A 19,054-nucleotide genomic window follows, 5' to 3' on the forward strand; every position below is an offset into this window, starting at 1 on the left:
GGTAGGACATGACTAAGTTGAGATGGGTTGTCTGTGTCCCAAAGGATCTCTCATCCTCCAGCAAATTTTGGGAGCTCTTCAAAAAGTGGCTTCAGGACTGCAAAGAGAGGGAGACCTGAAGCACAATCCATTCCTGGTGTGCTTGTTGTAAGTTTGTTCATGTTTTCTTGACCAAACCAGGTCACATGGCAACCCAGATGCAAATCTTGGGAAACAGACCACTTCTTGACTAGAGAATCTATACTGTCTCCCTGGAAAACTTTGGGCTTAGGGAAGGGAGTAATCTGCAACTGATTTTTTTTTTTTTTCAATCTACCACAGACTCTTTACAAATGTATCCAGTAGTTATTTTTATAATTTTTTATGGATGTTAATATAGCCAATCCTGCTGTGGCACACAAAAAGTTAACTCTGGTAGAATGAACTAAATTTACCTTTTGTGCATATAAAATAAATTCTGTCCACTCAAAATATTGAAAACTATGGTTTTTTGTAAGAGTTAAAAATTAACAAATTTAAGAGATGAAATGTGCTGACATTTTTTAAGGGATTCTTATTTTCAGTACCACTTATTTATAGGCCTATTTATAAGCATCAGGGTATGCAATGTGATAGGTAATTCATTGAATTCATCAGGGTATGCAATTCAATGTAGGTGCTTCTTATATAACAGAGGATGTGGTAAACTTAAGAGGATGTAGTAGGACCTCCTGAAGTGCATTTAATTTTAGAATTGGTACAATTTACTATTTTATATCAGAGCTAATGATTAGAAGTTTTGTACATTTTAGAAATACTTTGTCATAAAACAGAGAAGTAAATTAAATTATATGAGATTGTCAGCAGGAAACAGGTCTTAGTGTTGTTTGCACTGCCATTCTGAACGGGATCACTTTTTCCTCTAATACATGAAGATAATCTACATCTCAAGGAGTAATCTGGAAACTTGAAATCATTAAAATTGAGTGGGTATGATCATATTATTTTAAAAGTAATAAGTATAGAATGACCTCAGTTCACCAATTTAAATATTTTATTTTGAATTTTGTGGCAGTTTATTATATTAACATCATTCACATATTGTTTCTTTTGACTTGATGATAATTTCTTTGTGTTCCCCCAAATTTGTGTGTGTTGGCTGCTCAGTCATGTCCTACTCTTTGCAACCCCATGGACTGTAGCCAGCCAGGATCCTCTGTCCATGGAATTCTCCAGGCAAGAATACTGAAGTGGGTTGCCATTCCCTTCTTCAGGGAATCTTCCCAACCCAGGGATCGAACCCAGGTCTCCTGCATTGCAGGCAGATTCTTTACCATCACAATTACACTCCTTCTTAAGAAGTTAAGTCCTGGGAACTCCCTGGCAGTCCAGTGGTTATTATTTGGCACCTCCACTCCCAGCTTTCACTGCTGAATCCCTGGTTGGGAAACTAAGGTTCCACAAGCCACACTATGATCAAAAAACAAAGCAAAACAAATAAATAAAAGAATGTTTATTGATTTAGAAAATGTCAATACATTTCTAAAAGCAAACAAAACTTCAAATCCCAAACCAAGACCATATAAAGGGAAATGTTGACATGAGGCTAGTCTTTGCAGAATTAACTCCAGAACCACTGTTTAAAAAACATATCTTTATTTCTTCTATCTGCTTCATCAACCATTAAACCTTTTCCAGAGATTCTTCTCAATAGCCTATCCAACTTTGGGCTCGCTACTAATTGACTGCAGGATCTTAACAGCTCTTGATCATCACACGGATGTGCCAGAGATAAAGACAAATGACTTTAGACTTCAGGCAACTTCTGATCCTTTGTGTAACACCTTATATCCCCTGCCTCAATTCTATAAAATGTCATAAACTAACATATTCTGTGAACAATACAAGCCTACCTCTATGCGTTTATTTTCCCAAACCCCAAGTGATTGTGAGAAGATCAGCAACAGCGTGTGTTACCCATTTCAGCATTATACGGTTTCCTATGCACTTGCAAAGACAAGTAAACCAGTGCAAAATAAATTGCTTTTTTGCACAGTGTTCCAGCAACAGTGGGCACCTGTTTTATAACATGTGTGGCTTTGTCTTATTGGCCTTATCTATTCGGGGAGTCTATCTCTTCTGGTGGATTCTGAGTAACTTGTAGGCAGGGAACCAATTACTCAGGATGCATTGGGCCTGGGAGTGCTTACAGGAGAATGAATGATAAGCATAAAAAGCCTCAATGACATGGAATACACAGTGCAATAGCCCTAGTATTTTATTACAAAATTCTGCGGCAAAATATCGCATTTCCTTTAAATATTTCTCCCCATTTTTACTCAAAACAGCATTAATATGATGAGACAAACTTGTGCATAGATATCCTTTAAGACATGCACTGTTTGTTGTTTATAACCCTGAAGAAAATTATTGCAGTTCTCACGTATAACTTTTCCCTCTGAGTGTAAATACACCTGCACACCTTTTATTATATTCTAACTGGAGGGCTAGTGAATAAGCTGTACGTGGTTGAACTGAAAATGCTGGAGGATAATTGGATCTGCAGGCTAAGGTGGTCGGAATGTTAAAGTTTTTATGTGTGAGATTTATTTGTATCACCTACATTATATTTGAGAAAATTCAGATTTATTCTGTCATTTCCATTCTGAATTTTAAACCCGTAGTTAATTTTTAATGCCTTTCTGGAGAGCCTCTTACCTTGCATTGTCTTTAAATCTCAGTAAAATGTTTCTTCTCTTAGTGGGAAAATTCATTTCTTGTAGAAGCTGGAATTCCAAAATAGCCCACAATTGAATTTCAAGGAAAAAAACAGCCCATAATTTTATTTGGTGTTAAACCTACTCAATTATTCAAGAGAGGCTGCTGAAAACATGAAATTGGCCCTATGAAACTTTTGAGCATTCTCCAGGTTGAACGGCTCCTCTTTGGCTCCCTTGGAGAAATAAGATGTCAATCCTCAAAGGGATCCTGGGTCAATCTTTGACCAAGCAGTTGCCTAAGAGGCTGGTTTCCAGTGCAGGTATGGAAGTTGAATGGAATAAGATGTGGGAATAGATGGCAAAAGGAAAAACTAATTCAAGTCAAACAGAGGGGGAAAAAAAAGACAAGAATCATCCTTGCAATGGTAGAAAGACTCCAGGGAGAAATAATTAAAGCAGGCTCACTCCTATGACATTCGTTATTGGCTGAGCTGAAAAATCCTGACAGCCTTGTCTTACGTGCTTCATGCGCTTGGCTCTGTCAGGTGATTTTATGAATCACTTATTTTCTGACAGGCCTCTTCAAAAAACTGTAGGGCGTCCCACAGGTGGGATTTGTTGATAGAGCAAAGAACATCTGTTATATTTTTACACTTCTGACTTTAAACAATGAACTGGGTGGGGAGTGGGAAAGTGGCTTGTTTGTCCATTGGCTGCTTCCTGTCTCCCAAGATCTAGGAAAGTTAAGCTCGAGGGAATTTTTCTCTTGCTCACGTCTGTGTTTCTGGCTATTAGTGTCCAGTATATGGTAGGCACTCAATAATATGTGCTGATTAATTAACATATGAATTAATTAATCTCTGTCGCTCCTCCAGCTTCAACACAGGCTTATTAGGTTAGGTATCAGCTGTCTGACTCGCTGAGGGTTTCTGTATACACATTTAGAAAATACTGATGGTGCCATAGTTTTATCACATCTGGGCATTGTTTTCTTTCTCACTCCTCCACTCCCTTTGTTCTACTTAATATTTAATTCATAATTAGAACCCTCCTTTTTGTAGAAAGGCTTTCCTAATCATCTTTATATCATGGAGAGTACCCCTTATGGCACTCTATTGGGATTGTCTGTGTTTTGGATACATTCACTTAGTAAACAATATTATCTATGAAGACACCCATGGATGTTAGCTTTGCCACTGAATTTTCCCCAGTATTTAGTTTGGTACGTAGCTATAAAAGCAAAGTAAGAAACAGTTTTGAAGGAAATGAAAAATACACATACTATTCTTAAACCTAAACTTCCTTTTAGAGACTAGAAGCAGAGAAAAGAAACAGTTGAAATATATTCAGTCAACAATTACACTGAATAAAGGCTGCTTATTACAATTCTCCAAGTTCCTTGGGAATGAAGTTAATAATAATTGAGGGACATTGCCATGCACTAAATGGTTGCTGATGCACAGAGATGGAACTATGCATTTAGGGAAACCTTTGGAATTCAGTTATAAATCACCTGGTGATTATTAGTATATAAACCTATTGAAGTCTGTCTTTATGGTCATTTTTCATAACTAGATCATTGGGTGGGGACTTGAATGATCCTAAGAGTAGTCTGATATGGAATGTTACTAACACTGTGCACTGACCTGTTAGTCGGAAGCACTGCCCACTTGGAGGAGGTGCACACAGCAAGCACAGAATGAATGGCAGGCATTGATAGGAGGTTTTTTTTTCTGGTCTAAGCTATCATCATCTCTCACTTGTATCGCTACAAGGAATAACCTCATCACTGGCCCCAGTGTTTGCACTATTTAGTCCCTCCTCACTCTGTAGTCACATCTCACAGCAGCCAGAATAATTTCTTAATAATGAAAACAAGATCATATCTTAATTGAAAATTCCCATGTCGCCCCTTCTCAATTAGGATAAAATGCAAACTCCTTGCCCTTTTCTCACAGATCTCAATAATGTGGGTCTTCCCTAACCCTCCAGTCTCATTCTCAGTACGCGTAAGAGCTAAGCTGCTTCAGTAGTGTCCAGCTCTTTGTGACCCCATGGACCCATGGCCCTCCACGGCTCCTCTGTCCATTTTCCAGGCAAGAATACTGGAGTGGGTTGCCCTGCCCTCCTCCAGGGAATCCTCCTGACCCAGAGATGGGACCCGCATCTCTTACATTTCCTGCATTCCCAGGTGGGTTCTTTACGACTAGTGCCACCTGGGAAGCCCCTTTCTCAGTATGCTGTCTCTCATTTGCTATGTGTCAGCCTCAGAAACCTGCTCTCTGTCTCTGGGACACACCAAGCTCTTTTTTACTGTAGTCTTTGTAATTACTCAGATCTCTGCCTGAGCAACTTCTCCCTAGATTTTCAGAGGTGATTTTTTTTTCCCCTATCATTTAAATCTCAAAAATTAAAACAACACATTTCCCTTCATGCAGGGGTTTCACACTCTCCTAAGCCTTCTCTATTACATGTTCTTATTTTATGCTACACAAAGCAAAATCTTTATTTCTTTTTAATTTCTCTATTTCCTTAATTATTAAATGCTCAATAGATAATTGTTGGATAAATAAATACCTGAAGGAATCTATGGGCTTTTGAAGTGTCAAGCATTTATGCAAAAAAGTTCATTTAACCTCACAAAAATGATATCCCCAAGATATCTCTTCACTTCAAAGTGAAGGAAAGTATTGTGGAGGAGCTGGATGACTGTCTCAGAATAACAGGGTCGAACAATAATGTGAACTGCTGGTCTGTCTGACTTGAACATTTCTGCACTTTCAGCTCTACCATGCTGCCCCCAGACTGTCTATTTCAGTAGGAATTAGCAGGCAGTGTCATAAGGAAAAGGGATAATTTCTGAAGATATATTTAGACACGTTCTAGATGAAATTAGTACAGAAATTCCTTGTTGGGCTAATGAAGTTATTACCCTCTGGGTTAATAATCTTTGATACATTAAATGCCTATCCAAATACTTCCAGCTATAAAGAGGAATAAGTCCTGGTGATATAATGTACAGTACGGTGACTAGAGTTAATAATGTACTGTGTATTTGAAAGTTGCTAGGAGAGTGGATCGTAAAATTTCTCATCAGAAGAAAAAAATTTGTAACTGTGTGTAATAATCAGTGTTAACTAAAATTTCTGTTGTAATCATTTCACAATATATACATAATACCAAACCATTGTTATACACCTAAAACTAGTCTGTTCCATGTCAACTGTACATCACTGAAAAATGATCTAAATAAATAAATGCCTATTTGAATTAATGAAATGCCTCAGTCCTGAACTTCTCGAATATAAGGTGCACCCAAATCATCCAAGCATCTTGATAAAAATACAAATCCTTCCAGGTGACCCAGATGATATGAATCTATCCACCTACTTTCTGAGAAGCAGGGGTTGAACAAGCATTAGTTTACACTCATATCCACATGTTTTGTTCCTCAATAATTATAAAAAGGATTTTCATGGAAGAAGAGGTTGTTATGACTTATATCAGTTGTTCTTGAACTTTGCTTCATATTAGAATCAACTGCGGAGAAGGCAATGGCACCCCACTCCAGTACTCTTGCCTGGAAAATCCCATGGACGGAAGAGCCTGGTAGGCTGCAGTCCATGGGGTCACTAAGACTCGGACACGACTGAGTGACTTCACTTTCATTTTTCACTTTCATGCACTGGAGAAGGAAATGGCAACCCACTCCAGTGTTCTTGCCTGGAGAATCCCAGGGACAGAGGAGCCTGGTGGGCTGCCGTCTATGGGGTCACACAGAGTCGGACACGACTGAAGCAATGCAGCAGCAGCAGCAGCAGCAGAATCAACTGGGGGGCATTGAAAACTTCCAGAAACCAACTCACACCTAGACCAATGAAATCAATCCCCAGGGGTGCCCAGGGAGTGGTATTTTTAAAATTCCACAGTTACTACACTATATTGAAGATATTGAACTTTCCCAGTGGCTCAGCGGTAAAGAATCCGCCTGCAATTCAGGAGACCTGGGCTCAGTCCCTGAGTCAGGAAGATCTCTTGGAGAAGGAAGTGGCAACCAACTCTAGTATTCTTGTCTGGAGAATCCCACAGACAGAGGAGCCCGGTGGGCTATGGTCCTTTGGGTTACAAAAGAGTTGGACATGACTGAGTGACTGAACACCAAAAAGAAGCTGCAGATAGTACTTACTGCTCTACGCATGGATCAAAGACCAGCAGTTTTGGCATGGGGATTTGAAAAGTGAAGGCTCGGGCCACAACCAAGACCTGCTGAAGTTCTGGCTGCATTTCAAGAAGACCACAGGTGATTTTTTCATATACTTTTAAATTTGAGAAGTACTGGTTCAGAGCAAGAAGTTGTTTGTTTACTAAGCTCTCGATTTTGGGGTATGCACAGGAGTACTGGAATTCAGCAGAGCTTTTTGTTGTCATGCCCGACTCTGTGACCACATGGACTGTAGCCCACCAGGCTTCTCTGTCCATGGGGTTTTTCAGGCAAGAACATTAGAATGGGTTCCCGTTTTCTTCTCCAGGGGATCATCCCAACCCAGGGATTGAACCTGCATCTCCTGCATTGCAAGTGGAAATTTTTAGCACTGTTTAAGAATTAACTTTATGGATAAATGTAAATTCTCACTTATTAAACAATAAATGGACGACAGAGGATGAGATGGTTGGATGGCATCACTGACTCAATGGACATGAGCTTGAGTAAACTCCAGGAGTTGGTGATGGACAGGGAGGCCTGATGTGCTGCAGTCCTTGGGGTAGCAAGGAGTCAGACAAAACTGAATGACTGAACTGAACTGAATACTAAATATAAATGCTCACTTCATTTGGCAGTGGTAATTTGTGAATTTTGCACACTGTTTTAGTTTTGGAATAAAGACAGTAGTGAAGTTATAGTCAGTGAAATATTCAGTTTGAGACAAATGCAAATCTAGAGATAGCCAATGCCATTCAAATTTTCATGAAGTTTTTTAGCAGGTTAGTGGTATAGAGGGGGTTGTATGTTTTTTTGTATTGTTTGTATGTTTTTAATGAGATGTATGTATATATATATGTGTGTGTGTATATATATATATATAAAGTAAGAAGAAGGAATAACAGGAAAGTGACTAAAATAGGGTTAAATGTTGGTAAGAGTAGTGGATCTTATCACAAGGTAATTAGGCAGAAGAGTGCTAAGCAGGGGAGTAGAACATAAGAATTGGGCACAGGTGAGAACAGTAAAGCCATGGTGTCTATTTTTAAGGGGGAATACACAATAATGGAAAATACAGGAAAACAGAAATAATATAATAGGGGAAGAACAGAGGGTATGGTAGTACAGAAAAGCATACACAATCCTATAACCATATTTGGGATTGGTCAAGAAGGGGTTCTGGGAAGAACTAATCTCTGAACCTACAACTGAAATGAAGAGGATGACGGGAAGAGGGATCCTGCTAGAGGAAGACAAAGAGAAAAGGCATGGAGCTGAGAAGGAACAGGTGCCTTTAAGGATGTGAATCCAGTTCAGCCTAAGGTTAGTACTGAGGGCTGCTGTAGGGAAGTGAGGGAAGAGAGGGGCAGAAAAGGGAAAGGAGGTGGGTGTGGAGAAAGATCAAAGAGGTGAGTTTATGGAGAGTTCCCTCCTGAGGGAAAAAACTTTATTATGCTTCTCCCTTGACTAATACATTTTAATGGAAATATAGTTATATTTGCATGTAAGAAAGCTCTTCTAATGTAAGGTTAATGGGAAATACAGAAGATAAAAGATAATCGGGCTTTTGAAGTAATTTGGAAAAAATAATTGTAGCCTAAACTAGGTGGTGATGGGAAAATGGTGAATTAAATCTAGATTTTAAGAAGTAAAAACTGTAGTGCTTGCAGATTGAATGAATTGGGGATGGGGAAGAGTTGAGGATGATTCTCAGGTGTTTGAATCAGGGAAAATTCTTGGCAGATGCCATTCATGGAGTAGGACACACAAATCTTTTTGTTGGTTGGCTATTTTGGGGGCTGCTTCTCTGGTGGCTCAGATGGTAAAGAATCCACCTGCAATGCAGGAGACCTGGGTTTGATCCCTGGGTTGTGAAGATCACTTGGAGAAGGACATGGCAGCCTACTCCAGCATTCTTGCATAGAGAATCCCCATGGACAGAGGTGCCTGGCGAGCTACAGTCCATGGGGTCGCAAAGAGTTGGACATAACTTAGCTACTAAACACAGGGTGGTTAGATGATCTAGGTTATAGATGATGAGCAGTTTTTGGAAATAATGGCATTCTGCAGATAGTAATGTGTATGGGTTTGAAGATATTATCATGAAGATACAGGAAAGAGAAGCTGATTGTGAGTCTCCAGCATGGATATAGTAACTTTAAGTCATGAAAATGGAAGCACTAGGAATATACCATACAAACTGGAAAAAAAGCAGGGGCGGCGGGGGGGACCTAGGACAAGATCTTTGGGATTATCAACTTTAAGGTATAATTAGAATTTTAAATTGAGTGGAGAAAAGTAGAGAGAAAATATAGATATGCGTCACAGAAGTCAAAGAAAGAGTTTATCAGCAATTTTTGAAATGTGAAAAATGAACAAAAGTGACTATTGTATTTCAAATAAAGGAAGTTCTTGACTATAATATAGATTTTCACAGAGTGACAAGGACACATAAGTTGTATGGATTCAAATTTGTGACTTGTAGACCACAAAATTTAGAAAATTTTATCAACATGATTAGCTGAGAGTGGCGAGAGTGAGGTAAGGTTTAGAAGAGTCTACACAGTTATGGCAGAATATTTCTGTATTTTTATGTCTTCCCAAGGAACTGCTCCTGCCCCTTTTTTGTGACTAAATAAGGAATTTCTGTTCTATTCCCTTGTCATAAAATAAACATTTCTTTAAAAATAATTTTTAATAAGGAATTCTAACATCTTTATTTCAGGTTAGTATCATTTAATGTAATTTTAAAATAAAACATATATAATATTTATATTTGAATAGCTGATCCAGTCTCAAATTTTAAATATTTTTATTTCACCCCCCTACCCCTAGGAATTTCATAAGATTAAAAATATTTCATCAATATATTTGTTTTCAAAACAGCTGAGCAGATATGGATTCTCAAACCTGAATTTTATTAACAACATACACATTCAAAACCCTTTAGGCAGAGGTTATAATTCCTGTGTCATTTGGATGTGCTAGAAGCTCCATCTATACTGTATTTTTGTTTAACAATTTGGAAAACTTGCATGTCAATAAAACCTGTAATATAGGTCTGGCTAATATTTATGCCCACTTGATATGTACTGTTTTTTATTGGTTTTTATTTGCTTTGTGTTTTGAACGTGATACAGATTACAGAGATTACAAACTTCATTGTGTCCGGCATGCTTCAAGATGAAAAGTGTCAGATAATCTAATTTGCTTCATTGCTCCCTTACTTTTAATCAGGGGTCAGCATCCAAATTACCTACTTGGGCTTTTTAAAACTTAAATAACGAGACCTTATCCAGGCCTTAGAGAATTTGAGTTGGTTGAAAGAGTCTAGGGACATATTTAAAATATTTTGCTAATAATTCTGATGTATGCACGAAGGTTTTTGTTTTTGTTTTCAAAAGATCCCCAAAAATACAATTTAATTAATTGCTTTGTAGTGGAAGAGCAAGAAAAAAAAGTAAAACATTTAAGCTTTGCTCACTGTTCCTTCCATACACACTTTTAAAAATATTACTTTCTTTCATTGTTTTCTGATATCACAATTTCATCTCACAAAAGATGAAGATGCCTTAAAGGGGGAAAATTATATGAAAGGGACATCATGGTTATTTTAAAAGTCACCAGAATAGCATGTTTTCTGACTGTCAGATGTGGAGGAGGAAATGACCTAACTTTGAATACACGAAACAGACATTTTCACAGTGATTACAAGTCATAATTTCAACTGCCAGTCTTTGGAAGAACAGAACTTCCGATACATGTTTCTGCCAGATGTTAGAGATTTGATAATGTATATTCACTCTAAGGAAATTAAGTATTTTTTTTTAAACCAAAGCTGTTACCAACTTTATTTCTTAAAGGAAATTAACCTTTCCTCTTTTCTTTTATCTATTTATTTATTTTTTAAATTTTAATTAATTTAAATATAAATTTATTTACTTTTAATTGGAGGGTAATTACTTTACAATACTGTATTGGTTTTGCATACATTGACATGAATCACCATGGGTGTACATGTGTTCCCCATTATGAACTCCCCCACATCTCCCTCCCCATCCCATCCCTCTGGGTCATCCCAGTGCACCAGCCCTGAGCATCCTGTATCATGCCTTGAACCTGGACTGGTGATTCATTTCACATATGATAATATACATGTTTCAATGCCATTCTCCCAAATCATGCTATTCTTGCCCTCTCCCACAGAGTCCAAAAGACCAATTAAGTATGCTTTGAAGAAAGCATTCTCAAATATATTTACCTATTAGCTCTTTTTGTACCAGTCTTTTCATTCCAGGTTAAATTTCCCTATTGTTCACCACTGGGGTGGAGAAGTTGGGGAGTAAAATTACTTTGTATATATCTTAAAATGAGCAAAGTGGATACCAAATTAAAATATAATTTATGGGTAATTACTAATTATGATTACATACATCACTATTTTTTTTGCATTATGGTGCCCAATCAGTGGATAACTGTAGGCAGACACATTACCATCTGAGCCACCAGGGAAGTCCTATGAGTTACATAGGAAGAACATATCGGTGATTTTAGCAAAAAGGGTGTCTTCTATTGTTGATTCATGGTTATCATTTCTAATAGATAAAAACTGTAAAGAAAATTCAGAAGAGGATATTCCCTAAATCATATTTTCTCTCCCCTCATTTAGGTACTATGATTGTTTAAAAAAAATAAAAGTATGTATATATACAACCTGAATGAAGAAGTAGAAATTTCCTGGATTAGAGTATATATGATAATGTATAGATATATACATTGTATAATATATATATGATATATAGATAAACAATATATAGATAGGTTTAAACAATATATATTAAAAAAACTTTCCAGAACCATGATAGTTAGGGAAGGATTTTTGACACCTATTAGATGATGGAACAAAGATGTTAATTTTGGATCAATTAGAGAATCATCAGTGGATAATACACAGGTGAATACTTGTTAATTTGCTATGTAATTGTCTCTATAATGAACTTAGCAAAATATAACATTATGTAAGGGCAATGGTTAGTAAGCTCTTTCAGAGAGAAATCATGGGTCACAAAATATGTTTCTGGAATGTACTGCCACTTTATTAGTTTCAATCACACTATAATTAAATCTACATATGCAGCAGTAAAATCTACCAAATCATCAACTGATGCGTATTTAGCCTCCGGACTCAGTGACATTTAATTAGTTAGCACACAGCCAAATGCCAACCTTTCTCTTGCAGTGGCAGACGGCTGCTTCTTCACAGTACCCCCTCCCCTTATTTAATAAAGCTTGACATAATTTTCATGGTGATGCAACACAAAATGAAAAGCAAGTTATGAGTAAAACTTTGGACAATTGAAAATAAAATGAATACAGAGATTATATGTGGATATGAATATAAAATGGCCTTCTGATTTTGTTCTAATTTACTGAAACATTGTTCTTCTAGGTACTGAAAGTGGTCAATATGAAATTAATAAGGCATTTTTTTCTAAGCAAGATTGTTTTTCTCAAAGAGACATGTACTAACAGGTCTTGACTTTAGCCTTTTGCCTCATTTGGAAATTTTAATTGGCTTTATTGGAATTTCCATGTACTCTAATTCAGAAGCTCATTTCAGCCAGGAAAATTGCGTGTCAGAGTCTTTGACGCAGGTCTCTTTTCAAAACCTCTAACCTCCCCTCAGCTACAAGTTAACTTAATCTCTGAGAACTAGGCCATGCAGTGTTAGAGTCACACAGTGAATGGAAAGGCAGTCTGATTCTCTGACAAAAGTGAGTGTGAAAAGCAAAATTATTGATGTAGCTTAAGAATTTTTTTTTAAAGAACATTAATTCAGAAAGAAAATGGACATAATGAAAACACCCTAAGAACAATACATGATTATTCATTACGAATTAAATTTCAGCAACTCCCAAATAAAATGAACCATATGTAACAACTATAATGGACATTAGAAATAAAAATAAAATAAATATATTTTATTTTTCATAGGCTCATCATTTGATATATTTCTTATATACTTTAGCCTTTTGCCCAATTATATGTGATTTTCTAAAAATAATGGATGATACTATTTCCTATTACCCTTTTATATCATCCATGAAGCTTTTCAGTCAGAAATAAAGAAAATCATGCCAAATTATAGTGATTTACAGGAAGAGAACTTGCTATATAATGATTTTCATCAAATGGCTTAATATAGAATTTGAAAAGAAAATCAGTAAAATCCTGGGTTGTGGCCAGAAACAACTTTAAATGACTGAAATTACATTTTTAAAGGCATATGCTATTAAGATATGATAAGATAAATGATTATTGAAAAATATCTAGACAGTCTGTGTAGACATTTTTTATACCAAATGGGAAATGCAGTTATATTTTAGAGGTAATATAACTTTGATATAGGTAATTGTCAATATTAAAATTTGTTGTTTTAAATGAGTTTGTTATAGCTAGTATAACTATTCCACCTTTTTAATTATAATTTTTCACCTTTCTAATCCCCCTCAGTTAACAATAATGGTTAGTTTTAAGATCAGAGGTGATACAATAAGATAAATATAGATGAAATATGAATAAAGATGAAAAACATTTACAGTTTTCTGAGATGTGACATTAGCTGTCCACCTATTCCTTGTTAAGTGACCACTCAGTATCGCCATAATATCTGCTTCCTGACATAGCTGAGTCTTCATGTATATAAGTGTGATAGGCACTTAAAATGTAATGATTCTTTTTAATTTGAAGCCACTATCTTGAGGAACACCAGACTAGCAATGTCTCAGAAATTAAAAATAATATTTAAATTTAAAAACAGGATACAATATATGGAGCTTGCTCTATAGAAAAACATATTACTAAATTTTGGATGGCAATATATGTCATTTCTAAAATATGTCTTGAAAAATGTGTTTATGTTTATTTTCTTTGTAATAGGATGTATTACATACTACACATGCTAATAGGAAGAATTATGGCCAATAGTTTATATCTCTACTGAGATGTGGATAAGGGGTGGAAAGGATTAATTCATTCCCAATATGAAGGATTAAAATATATATAATATGTATATTTTTATGGAAAAGGTTTTTATATATGAGCTTTGATGAATAATATTTATATACTAGCTGAATTTGAATTTTAGTTATCTAAAGTGAAACAGTTGGGAAAACCTGATTTAAAAACCATGTCTTTAAATTATGATTTCAATATTATTACCTTTTGTATGAAAATGATACAAAACTAATTATACCTTTTACCTGTGGCCGATTCATGTTGATGTATAACAAAAACTATCACAATACTATAATTATCCTCCAATTAAAATAAGTAAATTAATTTAAAGGAAAACTAATTATATTATCTACATGGATATAATGAAAAATTCAAAACTAGTATTCTACATCTTTAGGTAAAAATATATCTGAGTATATTGGGAAATTAATGTAGCTACAGTTCCCAGCTTTTCTACCTGCTTTATTGATTGGCTTCAATTAATGTTTGCCAGCGAGTAAATTAACATAGCACCTGAGGCATAATTCTCTAGTGGCTCATGGACACTGAGTTCCCCCCATCTTTGCTGGTTTAACTCCTCCCGAGCCCATCGCTAGTAGGTACATTTTAATTCAGTCTAGACAGGGACATTACCCGTGACTTTAATGACAGGTCATTTACAGCAAACTCATGTTTCACTGCAGAGATGTCTCTTTAAGTGACATCTTATCAATAGCAATTCAATTAGTCAACCCCCAGACTATGAGATGGAGCTTAAACTGTGTCACAAAGCACTCCTTGAATTTGCATTTGAAATGTCCTTATTACCCTGCTCTTCCCACCCTGCATATAAACAGAGCCCTGAAGTTTAATTTCACACATGCCCTATATGGCTGATTCCCTTTTATATACCTTATTCTCGTAGGAGTAGATATCAATTGAAAACTATCTTCCCTTTGCAAGAAATATTAGCACAAATATATCTGGCTTAATTAAAACCACCATCAAAGGTGGTTGATTTTACCATGATGTTGGTAAATAGCATACTGTGAAAGACGTTTCTTTTCAGATATAATATCAATAAAATAATTAAAAACTAAAATACATGTGAACAAAAAGATACTGAATTAATGTATAACAAAATCAATCTATCATTCTTTATTTAACATAAGTTTGGTATCTGGCTGTGCCATAATCATTATGGACTAACATACAAGCTGCCCCTTTTTGATCTTTCAACATGGAGCGCACATTAAAATCCTAATACATATCTGGCATTCTCATATGGATTAGAATCCCTATACGGTGTCATTACAAAAAGATAATTCTGGAAAAGACGACTGGATAAAATAATTTTATATAAAGTCTGATCCTGAGAACAGAGGGATCAGGAATATTTCAATGCTACAGGTTTTGTTGGAGAAAAATCAAAAAATGCAATAAAAGGTGGAGGGAGCCAGTGTAGCTGAGCAAGTATGGGATTAACAACCAGAACATCCTTTCACGGCTGGTGTCCCAGGAGTGACTTAAGTCCAAATGCCTGAAGGCACCCCTTGTCTGTAATGAATTAACTTCTCTACTAGATAGGCAATAGTGAAATACTTATGTGCTATCCTCTGCAGAATTGATAAAATTGTCATTCACATTATGTCTTGTGCTCTGCAATTCAGATGAGGAGCCCAGTTTGAGAAAAGCTGCTAAACTCTTGTTGTCCATTTCTGATTTGTTTGCATGAGATCTCTTCAAGTTGCAGAGCTGCAAGTTGTGGTGAGATCAAATAAGTGCCAGATATAATTCGGGGGCTTAAAGGGAAAATTGCAAAGCAGGTAGATGATTGTGAGCATGATTGTATTATGTGATTAATGCTGTGTAAAGATGGCGCTTATACTCTGTCCTAGTACATGAACAGAAAGCTCTGCATATAAGTAGCATCAGTTGAAAGTCATACGTTCTAGCAAGTATATCAGTAAGGATGCTCTTAACTACAGGTTACAAAAGACCCATGTAAAATTAGCTTAACTGTGCCACATTAAAAAAAAAAAAAAAAGGTGGGGGAGGCAGGGTGATTCCAGAGTATTAATTTAGTGGCATCATACCAAATCATATTATGTCATATCACATCATAGGCATAACATGATTTATCGGGCATAATATTTGTTATTTTTTTCTGCCACTCCTAAAATGACAATGGCCATCTTTGTGGTTACACTATAGTGGCATAACCTGTAAATATCAGTAAGAGAGGTGATTCTTCCTACTCACCTTTTTCATTGCCTTGGCTGACCAATCCTGTGAGTTCTCTAGTCAACTGACACTCAGATCTCATTGATGAGGATGGAGCCATATACGAGTGACTTGTCAACATCAAGGAAAAGCAATCTACAGTGATTGTTTTAGGTTTATACTGATGCAACCCTAGAATACTGGAAAAGGAATCATCTTCCTAGAGTTTATGAGGTAATGATAACCAAAGACAAATTGCAGCCTGGGTTGGCAAGTGAGAAGGATAAAGACTGACAGTGAAGGATCTACTACTTCAGAGTGGGATTACAGGAGCCCTCTAGATTTCTTGAAAAGTGGCAGGGAATCCCAAGGTAAATAAAGTCTAAGGAAGTGTATTATTTAATCTATCGATAGTTAACCAATGACTCTCAAAACTTAGTGGCTTAAGCACAGTTGGCTCAGACTCTCGGGATCACAGATTCAAGCATGCCTTACGGTCTTTTGGTTCTTGGTTTCTCATGAGGCTGCAATCAAGCTGTCTCCTGGGACTGGAGTCTCATCTGAAACCTCAGCTAACTTGCATAGTTGAATTAACTTGCATAGTTGAGAGGGCTATTGGACTAAGAGCCTCAGTTTCTTGTTGGCTCCTGGCCAGAGGCTACCCTAAGGTATGCGGCTTTCTAACATGCCTGACTGTCTCACCAAGCATACAAGGCAACAAGGAATAAATAGTCTGTTGACAAGATGTTTGTCTCAATATTGTGTAGCCTAGTCATGGACATACCGTTTCCTCTATATTGCCATAATCAGTTGATTGGAAGCAGAATATTTGAGAGGAGGGAATTATACAAGAATACACCAGGAGACGGGTCATTGGGGGCCATTTTAGACGCTTCCTCCTCTAGGTAGAAAAGATAATAGCATAGAAATACAAAGACCTAATAAATACACTTAAGGTAAAATGAGTTTTAGGATTCTAAGTCGCTTCTGTCGCATCTGACTCTGTGCGATCCTATGGACTGTAGCCCTCCAGACTCCTCTGACCATGGAGATTCTCCAGGCAAGAATACTGGAGTGGGTCGTCATGCCCTCCTCCAGGGGAGCTTCCCAACCCAGAGATCAAACCTGTCCATCTCCCATCTCCTGCATTGACAGGCAGGCTCTTTACCACTAGCACCACCTGGGCCCTGTCTCTTGATTGCTTATAATTTAGTTTATTAACCATGAGAAAATGAAGTGTTTAAAGGGATATTTAATAGTTTTAATGTTTGTTCTTTGCCTTAACTAGAGTTGAGATGAAATAAAAGAGGAATTTTAAATATTGATATAATAAGCACAGATGTCCCATATAAAGTTTTAGAAATAGTATTAAATGTTAATGACATGTTTTAAAAAGGTGAGAAATGGAATACTCTAAGAGATACACATAGATCTAGGACAATTATATTTTAAATTAAGATCCTCTATTATAATTCTTTAGAATAATAAAGGCATCACTAGAGAGGTCTTTAAAAAACACTTATTATGCTTTAATCTATAAAAGACAGTTAAATGCTTTTTTTCGGTACTTTTAATGTTGGAGTAACTTAAATAATAGTTCTCATATAATAATTTAGTTCCTAATTGAATGTGGCTAATAATGCAAAAAGTTAAACTTAGTATGTGTCATGAAAAATAAATGTTACAGGAAAAATTCTTAAAATTACTCTTTAAGTTACTGAGAAAAGTTTTCTGTTACTTCTGTATGACAAAAATGAAATAACTGTTATTCATGTGATTGCTGATGCCTTATGATTGCAGAGATGCCAAAGGATCAAAATATCTAAAACACTGAAGCTCAGCATGACTAATATATTATTAAACGTGAAGTACACAAAGCACTGAAGCATGTGAAGCACACTACATCCAATTGTCTTAAGAGAGTGGCAACAGCCTATTTTGAGGAGGGATGAGGCTAATTGCATTCACTGTAAATTTATCTTAAGGATCTGTTAAGTATTATTCAGTGCATCTTCCCTCCTATTGCCTATAAAATACTGTCACTTTATTTTGTTAGTCTAGGATTCATTTTTTTATTGTAATGAATCTGATTAAAGCACCATCTCAAGGGAACATCAACTCACATTTCAAAACCATCATATAATTCAGCAGAAATGTGGCAGAGTTGATAGACTCTGCCTCAGGACAGAGTTAGCATGGAAAATAACTTCACCTTTGATCCCAAGGGAAAGAAGGATGCCTTTAGGTCATAAATAAGGGCATTCCCATAACACACTCCGTCTGTTTAAATCCCTGTACATCTCAGCATTGCCAGGGGAATGGTGGGGGTTGTGGTCTTACTGGTGTAGAATGGACTTTTTTATGAAAAGGAAAATTTATAATACTAATGATATTTTATCCAAAGTAACTATGGTTGGTGGTTAAAAGTATAAACATTGCCTACTAAATTGACTGGGCAACATATCACTATCTTTTTAAAATGCATTATCTACATGTCAAATGCAGTATTGTGAGTAGTAACCATGATTATAAACAGAGCTGCTGGCACTTGGTCACTAGACTCAGGGCATAGGTGACCTCTCCACATGGCATTGATGGTAATCTGGATCATTGAGTATGCTGGATATTGTTATTCACATCTAGATGCTATTTTTTTCAAGCGCTGTTGTTACTAAGGTAAGCCATCAGAACACTGCTGTGACAAAGACAGTGAAAATGAAAAGATAAAGTGATGGGTAGAGAGAAAAAGAGACTAAGCAAATGTAATGATAAAAAGTCAGCTACTGATTTAATGACTTCAATTTGTTAATAGTGCTTCTTAAAGCTATAGGAGATTGCTGCTGCTGCTAAGTCGCTTCAGTCGTGTTTGACTCTGTGTGACCCCATAGACGGCAGCCCACCAGGCTCCCCTGTCCCTGGGATTCTCCAGGAAAGA

At 36.4% G+C, this 19,054-nt stretch overlaps 1 protein-coding gene across 1 annotated transcript in view; it reads left to right on the forward strand.

Annotated features, from left to right (window-relative positions):
- ROBO1 (roundabout, axon guidance receptor, homolog 1 (Drosophila)) overlaps nucleotides 1–19,054 on the forward strand; it is a 1,299,652-nt gene that overhangs the window by 25,181 nt on the left and 1,255,417 nt on the right. The gene's annotated exons all lie outside the window — the stretch shown is intronic.

This window comes from Bison bison, unplaced genomic scaffold, assembly GCF_000754665.1.
Source record: "Bison bison bison isolate TAMUID 2011002044 unplaced genomic scaffold, Bison_UMD1.0 scf7180017864200, whole genome shotgun sequence".
NCBI classification, from domain to species: domain Eukaryota; kingdom Metazoa; phylum Chordata; class Mammalia; order Artiodactyla; family Bovidae; genus Bison; species Bison bison.